Here is a 21,289-nt window from a genome sequence, read left to right as displayed (position 1 = left end):
AATTGTGCCCGAGTAGGCAGTCAAAATAAGACTACCAAGAAAATAATCATTATAACTAGCAATTTAACGGTATTCTGCGCTAAAATAGATCTTATTTTAACGATTCTATCAACTCTTTTTCTGAATTCTAAGAGACACGGGATGATTATGATGACATTTCTTACAGGTCCCAATGAGACTCGAACTCGTGATCTCCTGCTTACTAGGCAGGCGCTTTGCCATCTAAGCCATAGGACCACAAAACGGCTTCATAGGACAACAATTTAAAAAGTGGTCATGACGTCACAACAGCAGTTTTACAATTGATTACTTCTATTTTAAAGTTCCCAACTGTTCCACAGCACAAAAACAATTTACAAAAAAATCAACGAGATTTTCAACGATACTACGAGTCCTGGTCTCTTACTAGGAAGAGCAGATCCATGCTGCACAATTAGTTATTATGATTTGGTGTTTAAATTTCAGCATGGAAAATACCTTTGGAATTGTGCCCGAGTAGGCAGTCAAAATTAGACTACCAAGAAAATAATCATTATAACTAGCAATTTAACGGTATTCTGCGCTAAAATAAATCTTATTTTAACGATTCTATCAGTTCTTTTTCTGAATTCTAAGAGACACGGGATGATTATGATGACATTTCTTACAGGTCCCAATGAGACTCAAACTCGTGATTTTCTGCTTACTAGGCAGGCGCTTTGCCATCTAAGCCATAGGACCACAAAACGGCTTCATAGGACAACAATTTAAAAAGTTGTCATGACGTCACAACAGCAGTTTTACAATTGATTACTTCTATTTTAAAGTTCCCAACTGTTCCAAACAATTTACAAAAAAATCATTGAGATTTTCAACGATACTACGAGTCCTGGTCTCTTACTAGGAAGAGCAGATCCATGCTGCACCATTAGTTATTATGATTTGGTGTTTAAATTTTAGCATGGAAAATACCTATGGAATTGTGCCCGCGTAGGCAGTCAAAATTAGACTACCAAGAAAATAATCATTATAACTAGCAATTTAACGGTATTCTGCGCTATAATAGAACTTATTTTAACGATTCTATCAGTTCTTTTTCTGATTTCTAAGAGACACGGGATGATTATGATGACATTTCTGACAGGTCCCAACGAGACTCGAACTCGTGATCTCCTGCTTACTAGGCAGGCGCTTTGCCATCTAAGCCATAGGACCACAAAACGGCTTCATAGGACAACAATCTCAAAAGTGGTCATGACGTCACAACAGCAGTTTTACAATTGATTACCTTTATTTTAAAGTTCCCAACTGTTCCACAGCACAAAGAACAATTTACAAAAAAATCAACGAGATTTTCAACGATACTACGAGTCATGGTCTCTTACTAGGAAGAGCAGATCCATGCTGCACAATTAGTTATTATGATTTGGTGTTTAAATTTCAGCATGGAAAATACCTTTGGAATTGTGCCCGAGTAGGCAGTCAAAATTAGACTACCAAGAAAATAATCATTATAACTAGCAATTTAACGGTATTCTGCGCTAAAATAGATCTTATTTTAACGATTCTATCAGTTCTTTTTCTGAATTCTAAGAGACACGGGATGATTATGACGACATTTCTTACAGGTCCCAATGAGACTCGAACTCGTGATTTTCTGCTTACTAGGCAGGCGCTTTGCCATCTAAGCCATAGGACCACAAAACGGCTTCATAGGACAACAATTTAAAAAGTGGTCATGACGTCACAACAGCAGTTTTACAATTGATTACTTCTATTTTAAAGTTCCCAACTGTTCCACAGCACAAAAACAATTTACAAAAAAATCTACGAGATTTTCAACGATACTACGAGTCCTGGTCTCTTACTAGGAAGAGCAGATCCATGCTGCACAATTAGTTATTATGATTTGGTGTTTAAATTTTAGCATGGAAAATACCTATGGAATTGTGCCCGAGTAGGCAGTCAAAATAAGACTACCAAGAAAATAATCATTATAACTAGCAATTTAACGGTACTCTGCGCTATAATAGAACTTATTTTAACGATTCTATCAGTTCTTTTTCTGATTTCTAAGAGACACGGGATGATTATGATGACATTTCTTACAGGTCCCAACGAGACTCGAACTCGTGATCTCCTGCTTTCTAGGCAGGCGCTTTGCCATCTAAGCCATAGGACCACAAAACGGCTTTATAGGACAACAATTTAAAAAGTGGTCATGACGTCACAACAGCAGTTTTACAATTGATTACTTCTATTTTAAAGTTCCCAACTGTTCCACAGCACAAAAACAATTTACAAAAAAATCTACGAGATTTTCAACGATGCTACGAGTCCTGGTCTCTTACTAGGAAGAGCAGATCCATGCTGCACAATTAGTTATTATGGTTTCGTGTTTAAATTTCAGCATGGAAAATACCTTTGGAATTGTGCCCGAGTAGGCAGTCAAAATTAGACTACCAAGAAAATAATCATTATAACTAGCAATTTAACGGTATTTTGCGCTAAAATAGATCTTATTTTAACGATTCTATCAGTTCTTTTTCTTAATTCTAAGGGACACGGGATGATTATGACGACATTTCTTACAGGTCCCGACGAGACTCGAACTCGTGATCTCCTGCTTACTAGGCAGGCGCTTTGCCATCTAAGCCATAGAACCACAAAACGGCTTCATAGGACAACAATCTCAAAAGTGGTCATGACGTCACAACAGCAGTTTTACAATTGATTACTTCTATTTTAAAGTTCCCAACTGTTCCACAGCACAAAAACAATTTACAAAAAAATCTACGAGATTTTCAACGATACTACGAGTCCTGGTCTCTTACTAGGAAGAGCAGATCCATGCTGCACAATTAGTTATTATGATTTGGTGTTTAAATTTTAGCATGGAAAATACCTTTGGAATTGTGCCCGAGTAGGCAGTCAAAATAAGACTACCAAGAAAATAATCATTATAACTAGCAATTTAACGGTATTCTGCGCTAAAATAGATCTTATTTTAACGATTCTATCAACTCTTTTTCTGAATTCTAAGAGACACGGGATGATTATGATGACATTTCTTACAGGTCCCAATGAGACTCGAACTCGTGATCTCCTGCTTACTAGGCAGGCGCTTTGCCATCTAAGCCATAGGACCACAAAACGGCTTCATAGGACAACAATTTAAAAAGTGGTCATGACGTCACAACAGCAGTTTTACAATTGATTACTTCTATTTTAAAGTTCCCAACTGTTCCACAGCACAAAAACAATTTACAAAAAAATCTACGAGATTTTCAACGATGCTACGAGTCCTGGTCTCTTACTAGGAAGAGCAGATCCATGCTGCACAATTAGTTATTATGGTTTCGTGTTTAAATTTCAGCATGGAAAATACCTTTGGAATTGTGCCCGAGTAGGCAGTCAAAATTAGACTACCAAGAAAATAATCATTATAACTAGCAATTTAACGGTATTTTGCGCTAAAATAGATCTTATTTTAACGATTCTATCAACTCTTTTTCTGAATTCTAAGAGACACGGGATGATTATGATGACATTTCTTACAGGTCCCAATGAGACTCGAACTCGTGATCTCCTGCTTACTAGGCAGGCGCTTTGCCATCTAAGCCATAGGACCACAAAACGGCTTCATAGGACAACAATTTAAAAAGTGGTCATGACGTCACAACAGCAGTTTTACAATTGATTACTTCTATTTTAAAGTTCCCAACTGTTCCACAGCACAAAAACAATTTACAAAAAAATCTACGAGATTTTCAACGATACTACGAGTCCTGGTCTCTTACTAGGAAGAGCAGATCCATGCTGCACAATTAGTTATTATGATTTGGTGTTTAAATTTTAGCATGGAAAATACCTTTGGAATTGTGCCCGAGTAGGCAGTCAAAATAAGACTACCAAGAAAATAATCATTATAACTAGCAATTTAACGGTATTCTGCGCTAAAATAGATCTTATTTTAACGATTCTATCAACTCTTTTTCTGAATTCTAAGAGACACGGGATGATTATGATGACATTTCTTACAGGTCCCAATGAGACTCGAACTCGTGATCTCCTGCTTACTAGGCAGGCGCTTTGCCATCTAAGCCATAGGACCACAAAACGGCTTCATAGGACAACAATTTAAAAAGTGGTCATAACGTCACAACAGCAGTTTTACAATTGATTACTTCTATTTTAAAGTTCCCAACTGTTCCACAGCACAAAAACAATTTACAAAAAAATCTACGAGATTTTCAACGATGCTACGAGTCCTGGTCTCTTACTAGGAAGAGCAGATCCATGCTGCACAATTAGTTATTATGGTTTCGTGTTTAAATTTCAGCATGGAAAATACCTTTGGAATTGTGCCCGAGTAGGCAGTCAAATTTAGACTACCAAGAAAATAATCATTATAACTAGCAATTTAACGGTATTTTGCGCTAAAATAGATCTTATTTTAACAATTCTATCATTTCTTTTTCTTAATTCTAAGGGACACGGGATGATTATGATGACATTTCTTACAGGTCCCAAGGAGACTCGAACTCGTAATCTCCTGCTAACTAGGCAGACGCTTTGCCATCTAAGCCATAGAACCACAAAACGGCTTCATAGGACAACAATCTCAAAAGTGGTCATGACGTCACAACAGCAGTTTTACAATTGATTACTTCTATTTTAAAGTTCCCAACTGTTCCACAGCACAAAAACAATTTACAAAAAAATCTACGAGATTTTCAACGATACTACGAGTCCTGGTCTCTTACTAGGAAGAGCAGATCCATGCTGCACAATTAGTTATTATGATTTGGTGTTTAAATTTTAGCATGGAAAATACCTTTGGAATTGTGCCCGAGTAGGCAGTCAAAATAAGACTACCAAGAAAATAATCATTATAACTAGCAATTTAACGGTATTCTGCGCTAAAATAGATCTTATTTTAACGATTCTATCAGTTCTTTTTCTGAATTCTAAGAGACACGGGATGATTATGATGACATTTCTTACAGGTCCCAATGAGACTCGAACTCGTGATTTCCTGCTTACTAGGCAGGCGCTTTGCCATCTAAGCCATAGGCCCACAAAACGGCTTCATAGGACAACAATTTAAAAAGTGGTCATGACGTCACAACAGCAGTTTTACAATTGATTACTTCTATTTTAAAGTTCCCAACTGTTCCACAGCACAAAAACAATTTACAAAAAAATCAACGAGATTTTCAACGAAACTACGAGTCCTGGTCTCTTACTAGGAAGAGCAGATCCATGCTGCACAATTAGTTATTATGGTTTCGTGTTTAAATTTCAGCATGGAAAATACCTTTGGAATTGTGCCCGAGTAGGCAGTCAAAATTAGACTACCAAGAAAATAATCATTATAACTAGCAATTTAACGGTATTTTGCGCTAAAATAGATCTTATTTTAACGATTCTATCAGTTCTTTTTCTTAATTCTAAGGGACACGGGATGATTATGACGACATTTCTTACAGGTCCCAACGAGACTCGAACTCGTGATCTCCTGCTTACTAGGCAGGCGCTTTGCCATCTAAGCCATAGAACCACAAAACGGCTTCATAGGACAACAATCTCAAAAGTGGTCATGACGTCACAACAGCAGTTTTACAATTGATTACTTCTATTTTAAAGTTCCCAACTGTTCCACAGCACAAAAACAATTTACAAAAAAATCTACGAGATTTTCAACGATACTACGAGTCCTGGTCTCTTTCTAGGAAGAGCAGATCCATGCTGCACAATTAGTTATTATGATTTGGTGTTTAAATTTTAGCATGGAAAATACCTTTGGAATTGTGCCCGAGTAGGCAGTCAAAATAAGACTACCAAGAAAATAATCATTATAACTAGCAATTTAACGGTATTCTGCGCTAAAATAGATCTTATTTTAACGATTCTATCAACTCTTTTTCTGAATTCTAAGAGACACGGGCTGATTATGATGACATTTCTTACAGGTCCCAATGAGACTCGAACTCGTGATCTCCTGCTTACTAGGCAGGCGCTTTGCCATCTAAGCCATAGGACCACAAAACGGCTTCATAGGACAACAATTTAAAAAGTGGTCATGACGTCACAACAGCAGTTTTACAATTGATTACTTCTATTTTAAAGTTCCCAACTGTTCCACAGCACAAAAACAATTTACAAAAAAATCTACGAGATTTTCAACGATGCTACGAGTCCTGGTCTCTTACTAGGAAGAGCAGATCCATGCTGCACAATTAGTTATTATGGTTTCGTGTTTAAATTTCAGCATGGAAAATACCTTTGGAATTGTGCCCGAGTAGGCAGTCAAAATTAGACTACCAAGAAAATAATCATTATAACTAGCAATTTAACGGTATTTTGCGCTAAAATAGATCTTATTTTAACGATTCTATCAACTCTTTTTCTGAATTCTAAGAGACACGGGATGATTATGATGACATTTCTTACAGGTCCCAATGAGACTCGAACTCGTGATCTCCTGCTAACTAGGCAGGCGCTTTGCCATCTAAGCCATAGGACCACAAAACGGCTTCATAGGACAACAATTTAAAAAGTGGTCATGACGTCACAACAGCAGTTTTACAATTGATTACTTCTATTTTAAAGTTCCCAACTGTTCCACAGCACAAAAACAATTTACAAAAAAATCTACGAGATTTTCAACGATACTACGAGTCCTGGTCTCTTACTAGGAAAAACAGATCCATGCTGCACAATTAGTTATTATGATTTGGTGTTTAAATTTTAGCATGGAAAATACCTTTGGAATTGTGCCCGAGTAGGCAGTCAAAATAAGACTACCAAGAAAATAATCATTATAACTAGCAATTTAACGGTATTCTGCGCTAAAATAGATCTTATTTTAACGATTCTATCAACTCTTTTTCTGAATTCTAAGAGACACGGGATGATTATAATGACATTTCTTACAGGTCCCAATGAGACTCGAACTCGTGATCTCCTGCTTACTAGGCAGGCGCTTTGCCATCTAAGCCATAGGACCACAAAACGGCTTCATAGGACAACAATTTAAAAAGTGGTCATGACGTCACAACAGCAGTTTTACAATTGATTACTTCTATTTTAAAGTTCCCAACTGTTCCAAACAATTTACAAAAAAATCAACGAGATTTTCAACGATACTACGAGTCCTGGTCTCTTACTAGGAAGAGCAGATCCATGCTGCACAATTAGTTATTATGATTTGGTGTTTAAATTTTAGCATGGAAAATACCTATGGAATTGTGCCCGAGTAGGCAGTCAAAATTAGACTACCAAGAAAATAATCATTATAATTAGCAATTTAACGGTATTCTGCGCTATAATAGAACTTATTTTAACGATTCTATCAGTTCTTTTTCTGATTTCTAAGAGACACGGGATGATTATGATGACATTTCATACAGGTCCCAACAAGACTCGAACTCGTGATCTCCTGCTTACTAGGCAGGCGCTTTGCCATCTAAGCCATAGGACCACAAAACGGCTTCATAGGACAACAATTTAAAAAGTGGTCATGACGTCACAACAGCAGTTTTACAATTGATTACTTCTATTTTAAAGTTCCCAACTGTTCCACAGCACAAAAACAATTTACAAAAAAATCTACGAGATTTTCAACGATACTACGAGTCCTGGTCTCTTACTAGGAAGAGCAGATCCATGCTGCACAATTAGTTATTATGATTTGGTGTTTAAATTTTAGCATGGAAAATACCTTTGGAATTGTGCCCGAGTAGGCAGTCAAAATAAGACTACCAAGAAAATAATCATTATAACTAGCAATTTAACGGTATTCTGCGCTAAAATAGATCTTATTTTAACGATTCTATCAACTCTTTTTCTGAATTCTAAGAGACACGGGATGATTATGATGACATTTCTTACAGGTCCCAATGAGACTCGAACTCGTGATCTCCTGCTTACTAGGCAGGCGCTTTGCCATCTAAGCCATAGGACCACAAAACGGCTTCATAGGACAACAATTTAAAAAGTGGTCATAACGTCACAACAGCAGTTTTACAATTGATTACTTCTATTTTAAAGTTCCCAACTGTTCCACAGCACAAAAACAATTTACAAAAAAATCTACGAGATTTTCAACGATGCTACGAGTCCTGGTCTCTTACTAGGAAGAGCAGATCCATGCTGCACAATTAGTTATTATGGTTTCGTGTTTAAATTTCAGCATGGAAAATACCTTTGGAATTGTGCCCGAGTAGGCAGTCAAAATTAGACTACCAAGAAAATAATCATTATAACTAGCAATTTAACGGTATTTTGCGCTAAAATAGATCTTATTTTAACAATTCTATCATTTCTTTTTCTTAATTCTAAGGGACACGGGATGATTATGATGACATTTCTTACAGGTCCCAAGGAGACTCGAACTCGTAATCTCCTGCTAACTAGGCAGACGCTTTGCCATCTAAGCCATAGAACCACAAAACGGCTTCATAGGACAACAATCTCAAAAGTGGTCATGACGTCACAACAGCAGTTTTACAATTGATTACTTCTATTTTAAAGTTCCCAACTGTTCCACAGCACAAAAACAATTTACAAAAAAATCTACGAGATTTTCAACGATACTACGAGTCCTGGTCTCTTACTAGGAAGAGCAGATCCATGCTGCACAATTAGTTATTATGATTTGGTGTTTAAATTTTAGCATGGAAAATACCTTTGGAATTGTGCCCGAGTAGGCAGTCAAAATAAGACTACCAAGAAAATAATCATTATAACTAGCAATTTAACGGTATTCTGCGCTAAAATAGATCTTATTTTAACGATTCTATCAGTTCTTTTTCTGAATTCTAAGAGACACGGGATGATTATGATGACATTTCTTACAGGTCCCAATGAGACTCGAACTCGTGATTTCCTGCTTACTAGGCAGGCGCTTTGCCATCTAAGCCATAGGCCCACAAAACGGCTTCATAGGACAACAATTTAAAAAGTGGTCATGACGTCACAACAGCAGTTTTACAATTGATTACTTCTATTTTAAAGTTCCCAACTGTTCCACAGCACAAAAACAATTTACAAAAAAATCAACGAGATTTTCAACGAAACTACGAGTCCTGGTCTCTTACTAGGAAGAGCAGATCCATGCTGCACAATTAGTTATTATGGTTTCGTGTTTAAATTTCAGCATGGAAAATACCTTTGGAATTGTGCCCGAGTAGGCAGTCAAAATTAGACTACCAAGAAAATAATCATTATAACTAGCAATTTAACGGTATTTTGCGCTAAAATAGATCTTATTTTAACGATTCTATCAGTTCTTTTTCTTAATTCTAAGGGACACGGGATGATTATGACGACATTTCTTACAGGTCCCAACGAGACTCGAACTCGTGATCTCCTGCTTACTAGGCAGGCGCTTTGCCATCTAAGCCATAGAACCACAAAACGGCTTCATAGGACAACAATCTCAAAAGTGGTCATGACGTCACAACAGCAGTTTTACAATTGATTACTTCTATTTTAAAGTTCCCAACTGTTCCACAGCACAAAAACAATTTACAAAAAAATCTACGAGATTTTCAACGATACTACGAGTCCTGGTCTCTTTCTAGGAAGAGCAGATCCATGCTGCACAATTAGTTATTATGATTTGGTGTTTAAATTTTAGCATGGAAAATACCTTTGGAATTGTGCCCGAGTAGGCAGTCAAAATAAGACTACCAAGAAAATAATCATTATAACTAGCAATTTAACGGTATTCTGCGCTAAAATAGATCTTATTTTAACGATTCTATCAACTCTTTTTCTGAATTCTAAGAGACACGGGCTGATTATGATGACATTTCTTACAGGTCCCAATGAGACTCGAACTCGTGATCTCCTGCTTACTAGGCAGGCGCTTTGCCATCTAAGCCATAGGACCACAAAACGGCTTCATAGGACAACAATTTAAAAAGTGGTCATGACGTCACAACAGCAGTTTTACAATTGATTACTTCTATTTTAAAGTTCCCAACTGTTCCACAGCACAAAAACAATTTACAAAAAAATCTACGAGATTTTCAACGATGCTACGAGTCCTGGTCTCTTACTAGGAAGAGCAGATCCATGCTGCACAATTAGTTATTATGGTTTCGTGTTTAAATTTCAGCATGGAAAATACCTTTGGAATTGTGCCCGAGTAGGCAGTCAAAATTAGACTACCAAGAAAATAATCATTATAACTAGCAATTTAACGGTATTTTGCGCTAAAATAGATCTTATTTTAACGATTCTATCAACTCTTTTTCTGAATTCTAAGAGACACGGGATGATTATGATGACATTTCTTACAGGTCCCAATGAGACTCGAACTCGTGATCTCCTGCTAACTAGGCAGGCGCTTTGCCATCTAAGCCATAGGACCACAAAACGGCTTCATAGGACAACAATTTAAAAAGTGGTCATGACGTCACAACAGCAGTTTTACAATTGATTACTTCTATTTTAAAGTTCCCAACTGTTCCACAGCACAAAAACAATTTACAAAAAAATCTACGAGATTTTCAACGATACTACGAGTCCTGGTCTCTTACTAGGAAAAACAGATCCATGCTGCACAATTAGTTATTATGATTTGGTGTTTAAATTTTAGCATGGAAAATACCTTTGGAATTGTGCCCGAGTAGGCAGTCAAAATAAGACTACCAAGAAAATAATCATTATAACTAGCAATTTAACGGTATTCTGCGCTAAAATAGATCTTATTTTAACGATTCTATCAACTCTTTTTCTGAATTCTAAGAGACACGGGATGATTATAATGACATTTCTTACAGGTCCCAATGAGACTCGAACTCGTGATCTCCTGCTTACTAGGCAGGCGCTTTGCCATCTAAGCCATAGGACCACAAAACGGCTTCATAGGACAACAATTTAAAAAGTGGTCATGACGTCACAACAGCAGTTTTACAATTGATTACTTCTATTTTAAAGTTCCCAACTGTTCCAAACAATTTACAAAAAAATCAACGAGATTTTCAACGATACTACGAGTCCTGGTCTCTTACTAGGAAGAGCAGATCCATGCTGCACAATTAGTTATTATGATTTGGTGTTTAAATTTTAGCATGGAAAATACCTATGGAATTGTGCCCGAGTAGGCAGTCAAAATTAGACTACCAAGAAAATAATCATTATAATTAGCAATTTAACGGTATTCTGCGCTATAATAGAACTTATTTTAACGATTCTATCAGTTCTTTTTCTGATTTCTAAGAGACACGGGATGATTATGATGACATTTCATACAGGTCCCAACAAGACTCGAACTCGTGATCTCCTGCTTACTAGGCAGGCGCTTTGCCATCTAAGCCATAGGACCACAAAACGGCTTCATAGGACAACAATTTAAAAAGTGGTCATGACGTCACAACAGCAGTTTTACAATTGATTACTTCTATTTTAAAGTTCCCAACTGTTCCACAGCACAAAAACAATTTACAAAAAAATCTACGAGATTTTCAACGATGCTACGAGTCCTGGTCTCTTACTAGGAAGAGCAGATCCATGCTGCACAATTAGTTATTATGGTTTCGTGTTTAAATTTCAGCATGGAAAATACCTTTGGAATTGTGCCCGAGTAGGCAGTCAAAATTAGACTACCAAGAAAATAATCATTATAACTAGCAATTTAACGGTATTTTGCGCTAAAATAGATCTTATTTTAACGATTCTATCAACTCTTTTTCTGAATTCTAAGAGACACGGGATGATTATGATGACATTTCTTACAGGTCCCAATGAGACTCGAACTCGTGATCTCCTGCTAACTAGGCAGGCGCTTTGCCATCTAAGCCATAGGACCACAAAACGGCTTCATAGGACAACAATTTAAAAAGTGGTCATGACGTCACAACAGCAGTTTTACAATTGATTACTTCTATTTTAAAGTTCCCAACTGTTCCACAGCACAAAAACAATTTACAAAAAAATCTACGAGATTTTCAACGATACTACGAGTCCTGGTCTCTTACTAGGAAGAGCAGATCCATGCTGCACAATTAGTTATTATGGTTTCGTGTTTAAATTTCAGCATGGAAAATACCTTTGGAATTGTGCCCGAGTAGGCAGTCAAAATTAGACTACCAAGAAAATAGTCATTATAACTAGCAATTTAACGATATTCTGCGCTAAAATAGATCTTATTTTAACGATTCTATCAGTTCTTTTTCTGAATTCGAAGAGACACGGGATGATTATGATGACATTTCTTACAGGTCCCAACGAGATTCGAACTCGTGATCTCCTGCTTACTAGGCAGGCGCTTTGCCATCTAAGCCATAGGACCAAAATACGTCTTCATAGGACAACAATCTCAAAAGTGGTCATGACCTCACAACAGCAGTTTTACAATTGATTACTTCTATTTTAAAGTTCCCAACTGTTCCACAGCACAAAAACAATTTACAAAAAAATCTACGAGATTTTCAACGATACTACGAGTCCTGGTCTCTTACTAGGAAGAGCAGATCCATGCTGCACAATTAGTTATTATGATTTGGTGTTTAAATTTCAGCATGGAAGATACCTATGGAATTGTGCCCGAGTAGGCAGTCAAAATTAGACTACCAAGAAAATAATCATTATAACTAGCAATTTAACGGTATTCTGCGCTAAAATAGAACTTTTCAATAGTGATTACACTTATGAAAAGTTTACTTTTCTATTTCATTCATTAATGTAATACATTTATGAATTACATTCATTAATGTAATACACATAATTACACATGACATTGTGTAATTACGGAACTATTTTCTTTCAGATAAATAGGTTCCAAGCAAGCAAGCAGAGCTATAGACTCCGCTGGGAGTCTACAGCTCTGAAGCGGGTGTTTTAGCACCCTAACCACTCTGTCTAAGGAAACGTGTGCTTTTGCACCCCGAACACTCTTAAGCAAGCGGGTGTTTTATAAGTACCCTGGCAATTTCGATTGTGTTCCGTATTTGGTACTATTTTCTTTCAGATAAATGAATAAACCTTTCTAAAAGAAGGTGTCACCCTATTTGTTCTCTGGAAAATTCCGTTTTTCCCGAACTTTCTGCAGGGTGGGTGGGTGGGTAGTTATGTGAAACTTACACTGACAGAATTTTCACATGACTTTTCCTTTCTGTTACTTGCTTGTGAATGGTTGTCTGCTAGGCAACACCGTTGCCAAATGGTTTACAACCATTCACTCCATAGAAAAGTATTTACTTTTCGATAGTGATTACACTTATGAAAAGTTTACTTTTCTATTACATTCATTAATGTAATACATTTATGAATTACATTCATTAATGTAATACACGTAATTACACATGACATTGTGTAATTACGGAACTATTTTCTTTCAGATAAATAGGTTCCAAGCAAGTAAGCAGAGCTATAGACTCCGCTGGGAGTCTACAGCTCTGAAGCGGGTGTTTTAGCACCCTAACCACTCTGTCTAAGGAAACGTGTGCTTTTGCACCCCGAACACTCTTAAGCAAGCGGGTGTTTTATAAGTACCCTGGCAATTTCGATTGTGTTCCGTATTTGGTACTATTTTCTTTCAGATAAATGAATAAACCTTTCTAAAAGAAGGTGTCGCCCTATTTGTTCTCTGGAAAATTCCGTTTTTCCCGAACTTTCTGCAGGGTGGGTGGGTGGGTAGTTATGTGAAACTTACACTGACAGAATTTTCACATGACTTTTCCTTTCTGTTACTTGCTTGTGAATGGTTGTCTGCTAGGCAACACCGTTGCCAAATGGTTTACAACCATTCACTCCATAGAAAATTATTTACTTTTCGATAGTGATTACACTTATGAAAAGTTTACTTTTCTATTACATTCATTAATGTAATACATTTATGAATTACATTCATTAATGTAATACACGTAATTACACATGACATTGTGTAATTACGGAACTATTTTCTTTCAGATAAATAGGTTCCAAGCAAGTAAGCAGAGCTATAGACTCCGCTGGGAGTCTACAGCTCTGAAGCGGGTGTTTTAGCACCCTAACCACTCTGAATGAAACGTGGCAGCAATGAAACCCATTTTTTCTCATAGTTCATATGTCTGTTTATGTAATGGTAACTAAGCTCATGTCTGGTTACATGCGGCTGTCTTCTTAGCTCATGCCTGGTTACATGCAGCTAACCTGAAGCTCATGACTGGTGACATGCAGCTATACCTAAAGCTCATGACTGGTTACTTGCAGCTTTACCTGAAGCTCATGACTGGTTACATGCAGCTATACTCGTAGTTCATGAATGGTTACATGCAACTGAATTCGTAGCTCATGACTGGTTACATGCAGCTATACCTGAAGCTCATGACTGGTTACATGCAACTTAACTCGTAGCTCATGACTGGTTACATGCAGCTAAACCTGATTAACTTGTAGCTCATGACTGGTTACATGAAGCTAAACCTGAAGCTCATGACTGGTTACATGCAGCTTTACCTGAAGCTCATGACTGGTTACATGCAGCTTTGCCTGAAGCTCATGACTGGTTACATGCAGCTATACTCGTAGTTCATCAATGGTTACATGCAACTGAACTCGTAGTCAAAATGTCTGGTTACATTGGATTACGTGCAGCTGTACCTGCAGCTCATGTCTGATTACAATGTAAAAATGTAACGATACCTGAAGCTCATATCTGATAAATGAAGCTGTACTGGTAGTCCAGGGCTGGTTACCTACTACTAAACTTATAGCTAATGTCTGGTTACATTCAACTGTCTTCGTAGCTCATGTCTGGCTACATGCAGCTATAACTACTTGCAGTCCATGACTGGTTACCTGCAACGATAAACTACTGTAGTAAATGAAAGCACTGAGTAAAAGATAACTTTCTTCTATTCTATTTTTCTACATCACGTAACACTTGATCTTTTTCCGGTGTAGTCTCTTAAAACCAGCAAGTCTTGCCTTGCTGATTGGTTTTTCGGCGTTTGAGACTCCCACTTTTTTCAAAAAATTATTGTCGTAGTAAAATTTTTTGGAGTCAATCGTTCGCCAGACAATTCTCGACAGAAAAATAAAAACTCTTTGTTAAATATGAAATTATTAAACAAAATTATGTGAAACTTACACTGACAGAATTTTCACATGACTTTTCCTTTCTGTTACTTGCTTGTGAATGGTTGTCTGCTAGGCAACACCGTTGCCAAATGGTTTACAACCATTCACTCCATAGAAAAGTAGTAACTTATTTTAACGATTCTATCAGTTCTTTTTCTGAATTCTGAGAAACACGGGATGATTATGATGACATTTCTTACAGGTCCCAAGGTCCCAACGAGACTCGAACTCGTGATCTCCTGCTTACTAGGCAGGCGCTTTGCCATCTAAGCCATAGGAACAAAAAACGGCTTCATAGGACAACAATCTAAGAAGTGGTCATGACGTCACAAAAGCAGTTTTACAATTGATTACTTTTATTTTAAAGTTCCCAACTGTTCCACAGCACAAAGAACAATTTACAAAAAAATCAACGAGATTTTCAACGATACTACGAGTCCTGGTCTCTTACTAGGAAGAGCAGATCCATGCTGCACAATTAGTTATTATGATTTGGTGTTTAAATTTTAGCATGGAAAATACCTATGGAATTGTGCCCGAGTAGGCAGTCAAAATTAGACTACCAAGAAAATAATCATTATAACTAGCAATTTAACGGTATTCTGCGCTAAAATAGAACTTATTTTAACGATTCTATCAGTTCTTTTTCTGAATTCTAAGAGACACGGGATGATTATGATGACATTTCTTACAGGTCCCAACGAGACTCGGACTCGTGATCTCCTGCTTACTAGGCAGGCGCTTTGCCATCTAAGCCATATGACCATAAAGCGGCTTCATAGGACAACAATCTAAGAAGTGGTCATGACGTCACATCAGCAGTTTTACAATTGATTACTTTTATCCCTGAGGTATATTTATATACGAAGGTCCTTAACAATATAGGGTGTGGGGTATAGGGGGTAGGGTAGTAGTAGCTAGTAGTGGAATTCAGAGGGTTTAATGTCCATTTAGTTATCCTTTATACGTTTCTTCCCTGAATGACCAATCGTCACCAAATTTTGTACATAATTCTGTCAAAATTTGATACATGTCGTGACGGGGTTTCATTGGTTTTTATTACTGTTTTAGAAATTTAATTTGCGTGTTTATTACCTAGCTGGTTGCCGAATCCAAGTTAGTGAATTCGCTTTGTTTGCTTAACCTTCTAACTGTCAGTGTAGTGCAGTCAGTGCTCAGTAGTGTCAACAACAAGAGAAAAAAGTTGTTTTCAGAAGAATTCTTAAACTGGATTGCTGATTAAACTGGAAAACTATTTCTAGCAACATCTAGCAAATTCTTTGAATCATGACAGCAGAAGAAACCCTTCGGGTAATCTTTATTAGAGTAACTTCATAAAAACAATACTTTTTCCTTTGTGTTTGTATTTTAATGCGCAATTCAACACGAGTAAAGAGAACAAAGTGAAGAAGAAAAAGTGAGATTAAAGTGGTTTGTGATAAGTTTTTCTTGAATTTTAACAGTTTTGATATATTTTACTAAATTTTACAATGTAGAGGCCGAGTATACCTGCCAAGTCGTCAAAGAATCTGGACCATTTGTCAAATTTCAGCTAGAGTGGCACTTGCCAAAGCACAGTACAAATCGGTATGTCAAATTTGCAGACAAAATTCATAGCGCCTGCTCTGCTCAACTCCTAATGCCATATTCTCTTTGAAACACAGCATGCATGATATACTCAACAAGCCAGGAGCTATCAACACCCTTCACCTGACAATCCCAAAGTTACAGGAGTCTGATAGTGGAAAGTACCGTTGTGTTGCCAGAGGTCTATTACTACCATCAAAATTTTTAAAATGATTTCATCCGTTTCCAAAAATACTCTTCATCTTTCATCAGCACAGAGACTTTGGTTACCGAGACTTTTAGTTGGGTAAATAAGTTTTTAAATGTTGACTATAAATGAGTTAAAACTAAGCGTACAACATTTATATATACGTTTGCCCACTTTATAGGAAATCATTTGTTAGATTTTTGGGTGGACCATCTATTATTCAAAAACCTATTGCTCAGCCAATAAATTTGGCAATTGAACCTATTTTAGGTAAAAGTTAAAATTACTTATGATTTGATGGTTTCATTATTTGTTTATCATATTTAGGTTATTTGAAAAGCAGCGAAGAAAGAGTTGCCCTGGAAAATGCATTACAACATAGGCAATCTGCTGTTGAAGAAATTCCAATTGTTATTGATGGCAAAGAATATTGGACTGATGATGTTCATTTATCAGACAATGGTATTCTATTTCTTCCGTTTTAAACCACATTTATTGACGTGCTTATTGTTTTGTTTTTTTATTTATTAAATTGCAGCCCTCTAACCATCAGAAAAAGATCGCGATATTCTGCTATGCTTCTCCCGTATTTTACTTTTTTTTTAAAAGGGGTTATTTTTGTTTCTTAATTTTTTATTTCCATGCAATTAGGAACTACTACAAAAAGCTTTTGGCGTTTCATTGAAAGCCAGAAGCGCGTGGGAGAAGGTTCCTTTGAATAAAAAAGTTTATATTTTTTTTAAAGCCGGAGATTTGGTTTCCACAAAATATCGTAGTCAACTCAATGCATCTACCATGCTGGGACAAGGCAAAACAGTTTATCAAGCTGAAATTGATGCAGCTTGTGAATTAGCGGATTTTTTGCGGTAAAACAAATATAGAACATATTGGTATTGATGACGTTACTCAAGAAGTTTTATAAAAATAGATTTATTGCAGAGTTTGCTCAACGATTGTATGATTATCAACCAGTAAACGTTGTTCCTTCGATACAAAATTCGGTAAAATATTTATTTACATTAAAGAAACCATAAACTTTAAGATTAACTTAATTCATGTGTAGGTTCGACATAGAGTGTTGGAAGGATTTATCGCCGCTATTTCTCCATTCAATTTCACAGCCATTGGAGGAAACCTTGCATATGCCCCTGCGATTATGGTACTCTTCAACCATTCTTTATTTAAGAATTTATTTATGTTTAGAATGGTTTTGTGATTAGGGAAATGTTGTTCTGTGGAAACCCTCTGACACAGCATTGTTGTCGAACTATATAGCATTCCGATTGATGGAAGAAAGTGGAATTCTTCCTGGCGTAGTGAATTTCTTGCCTGCAGAGGGTCCTACTTTTGGACGAGCGATTACCAACTCGACGCATCTAAGCGCCATTAATTTCACAGGATCTGTTCTGTAATATTTTTAGATACCTGGTGGTACCGACGAAATTCTATTGCTATTTTTTTTTTTTGGAAACAGTACAGTCCACTGGTTGTGGAAGCAAGTAGGAGAAAATGTTGACCGCTTCCGGAATTTGCCACGTTTGGTTGGCGAGTGTGGAGGGAAGAATTACCATTTGCTTCATTCATCTGCTAATGTGGAGCACGTTGTCAATTCTACCCTTCGTGGCAAAAGCAGCTATTTCTGACGGCTTTTCTGATGACACATGATCGTTGTCATGAAGAAAGCGATTTAGTGAATGAAAGAATTTTCAAGATAATTTGTTTTTCATACAACATGTCCGTAAAACGTGTCATGGAGTAGTGTAGATGTTGGGTGAGAATTTAACGTGTTTAATCATCATCAAGCAGGTACAATACCGCAAGGCTAAGAAGCGAGGGTGAGAAATAAATCGTATAAAAGGAGATAGAAAAGGCCAGAGACACCAGTAAACTGATCATCACGGACAAGGCAACAACTTCAGTGCACTACCTGTACCAAGGATTTTTCTTCATCGTATTACTGGTTCGCAACAATGGGTAAATATTCCGTTTCTTTACAAGGATATTTATTGACTGTTTGGTAAATATGCTCGTTACTGTTGTATATAAACGTTTAACTATGTATGTTAATTTTCTAGTTAACTATGGCGACATGCTGCTGTTGGACGTTCCATCGTTAATGGCTGGTTCGACTACACTGGTGTTTCCTGGGTATGGTGTATACCAAGTAACAGCAGCGAAAGAATAGTACTTGATACGCAACACAACTTACTACATTAACAGGCTCCAGAGTACTACACCACCAAGGCTCCAAAGTACAAGTCGAAAACTTAATCTGCCCCGAGTCACATCACGCAAGCGCCTGAGTGCACTGAGTCTTCCAAGTTCTACAACACCAAAGTTCAAGGTCCAACCTTTAACGTTACACTACAATCTACGCTTTTTTAGCTCACTATACTGATGCTCCAAATTATATTCTGCTTGCAGCTACTACACCGAGTCTCCAGATATTCACCATCAGAGCGATCTTCACCGAAGTGTCCAAGTACTAGACTACAACCTACTGCAGCTCACTGTGTGTCACAACTGTCTTCTTTACCGTATTAAATCGGTTTCCAATCATGGGTAAATATTCATTTTATTTTTAGTTGTGAATCAATTTTATCTCATTTTTGGTTGTTGACAAGAACATTAAATTTTTAAACTGTATTGTTTCATTGATTAGATAGCGCTGATATGTGTTATATTGTTTAAGGCTGGGTCGACCACGGGTGCACTGATGTCTCCTGGATATGGCCGATACCAAATCACCACAAGCTGCCATACTTCACAACAACGAGGTCTCCAAGTACTAAACCACTGTGGGATGGAATATTACAAGACTGCTGCTACTTTCTACTACACCAAGGCCCCTAATCCCCTACTGGTTGTCTACTGAAATCACCTCCATACTCAAGTTTGAAAAAATAAGTTTTGATTTTCGCAACAATTTTATTTAACTTTCTAAAAATAAAACATTCATGGTTCGTATGTGTGATAAACTTTTATAATTAAATAAATTGTTTTCTACTGCCAAATAGTGTATTTTTTAATATAATCATGAATGGTGTACAGACCTGAAAAATGTCTGTTTCTAGTCTGTAAAATAGTCAACTCAACGAGCTGCTTTTTGGGATTGGGAAAATGATGTTGTTCGAGCAAATAGACAATTTTCCATTTCTAGTAATGTTAATACAAAAATTACGCGTAGATGTTTTTTTCGTTAGGATCCACTCCCCGGCGTTTAAAAAATGCCCGAAGGACATTACCGAAGGAATCTTGTTTTAAAGTTCCCAACTGTTCCACAGCACAAAGAACAATTTACAAAAAAATCAACGAGATTTTCAACGATACTACGAGTCCTGGTCTCTTACTAGGAAGAGCAGATCCATGCTGCACAATTAGTTATTATGATTTGGTGTTTAAATTTTAGCATGGAAAATACCTATGGAATTGTGCCCGAGTAGGCAGTCAAAATTAGACTACCAAGAAAATAATCATTATAACTAGCAATTTAACGGTATTCTGCGCTATAATAGAACTTATTTTAACGATTCTATCAGTTCTTTTTCTGAATTCTAAGAGACACGGGATGATTATGATGACATTTCTTACAGGTCCCAACGAGACTCGAACTCGTGATCTCCTGCTTACTAGGCAGGCACTTTGCCATCTAAGCCATATGACCATAAAGCGGCTTCATAGGACAACAATCTAAGAAGTGGTCATGACATCACATCAGCAGTTTTACAATTGATTACTTTTATTTTAAAGTTCCCAATTGTTCCACAGCACAAAGAACAATTTACAAAAAAATCAACGAGATTTTCAACGATACTACGAGTCCTGGTCTCTTACTAGGAAGAGCAGATCCATGCTGCACAATTAGTTATTATGATTTGGTGTTTAAATTTTAGCATGGAAAATACCTTTGGAATTGTGCCCGAGTAGGCAGTCAAAATTAGACTACCAAGAAAATAATCATTATAACTAGCAATTTAACGGTATTCTGCGCTATAATAGAACTTATTTTAACGATTCTATCAGTTCTTTTTCTGAATTCTAAGAGACACGGGATGATTATGATGACATTTCTTACAGGTCCCAACGAGATTCAAACTCGTGATCTCCTGCTTACTAGGCAGGCGCTTTGCCATCTAAGCCATAGGACCACAAAACGGCTTCATAGGACCACAATTTAAAAAGTGGTCATGACGTCACAAAAGCAGTTTTACAATTGATTACTTCTATTTTAAAGTTCCCAACTGTTCCAAACAATTTACAAAAAAATCAACGAGATTTTCAACGATACTACGAGTCCTGGTCTCTTACTAGGAAGAGCAGATCCATGCTGCACAATTAGTTATTATGATTTGGTGTTTAAATTTCAGCATGGAAAATAACTATGGAATTGTGCCCGAGTAGGCAGTCAAAATTAGACTACCAAGAAAATAATCATTATAACTAGTAATTTAACGGTAT

General features: G+C 36.8%; 2 non-coding genes and 1 pseudogene across 2 annotated transcripts; 1 reads left to right on the top strand and 2 right to left on the bottom strand.

The window, feature by feature from the left end:
* Positions 1 to 2,088: 2,088 nt before the first annotated feature.
* Trnas-aga lies at positions 2,089 to 2,161 on the bottom strand. The gene has a single exon. It is a non-coding gene; the product is annotated as a tRNA-Ser (tRNA).
* Positions 2,162 to 12,213: 10,052 nt separating this feature from the next.
* Trnat-agu lies at positions 12,214 to 12,286 on the bottom strand. The gene has a single exon. It is a non-coding gene; the product is annotated as a tRNA-Thr (tRNA).
* A 3,985-nt stretch (positions 12,287 to 16,271) lies between these two features.
* LOC124328709 lies at positions 16,272 to 19,827 on the top strand (annotated as a pseudogene).
* The last annotated feature ends 1,462 nt before the right edge of the window (positions 19,828 to 21,289 follow it).

This window comes from Daphnia pulicaria, chromosome 1 (genome assembly GCF_021234035.1).
Source record: "Daphnia pulicaria isolate SC F1-1A chromosome 1, SC_F0-13Bv2, whole genome shotgun sequence".
NCBI lineage: Eukaryota > Metazoa > Arthropoda > Branchiopoda > Diplostraca > Daphniidae > Daphnia > Daphnia pulicaria.
The sequence above is the reverse complement of the archived record's forward strand: the minus strand, read 5'-3'. Positions and strand labels throughout refer to the sequence as shown.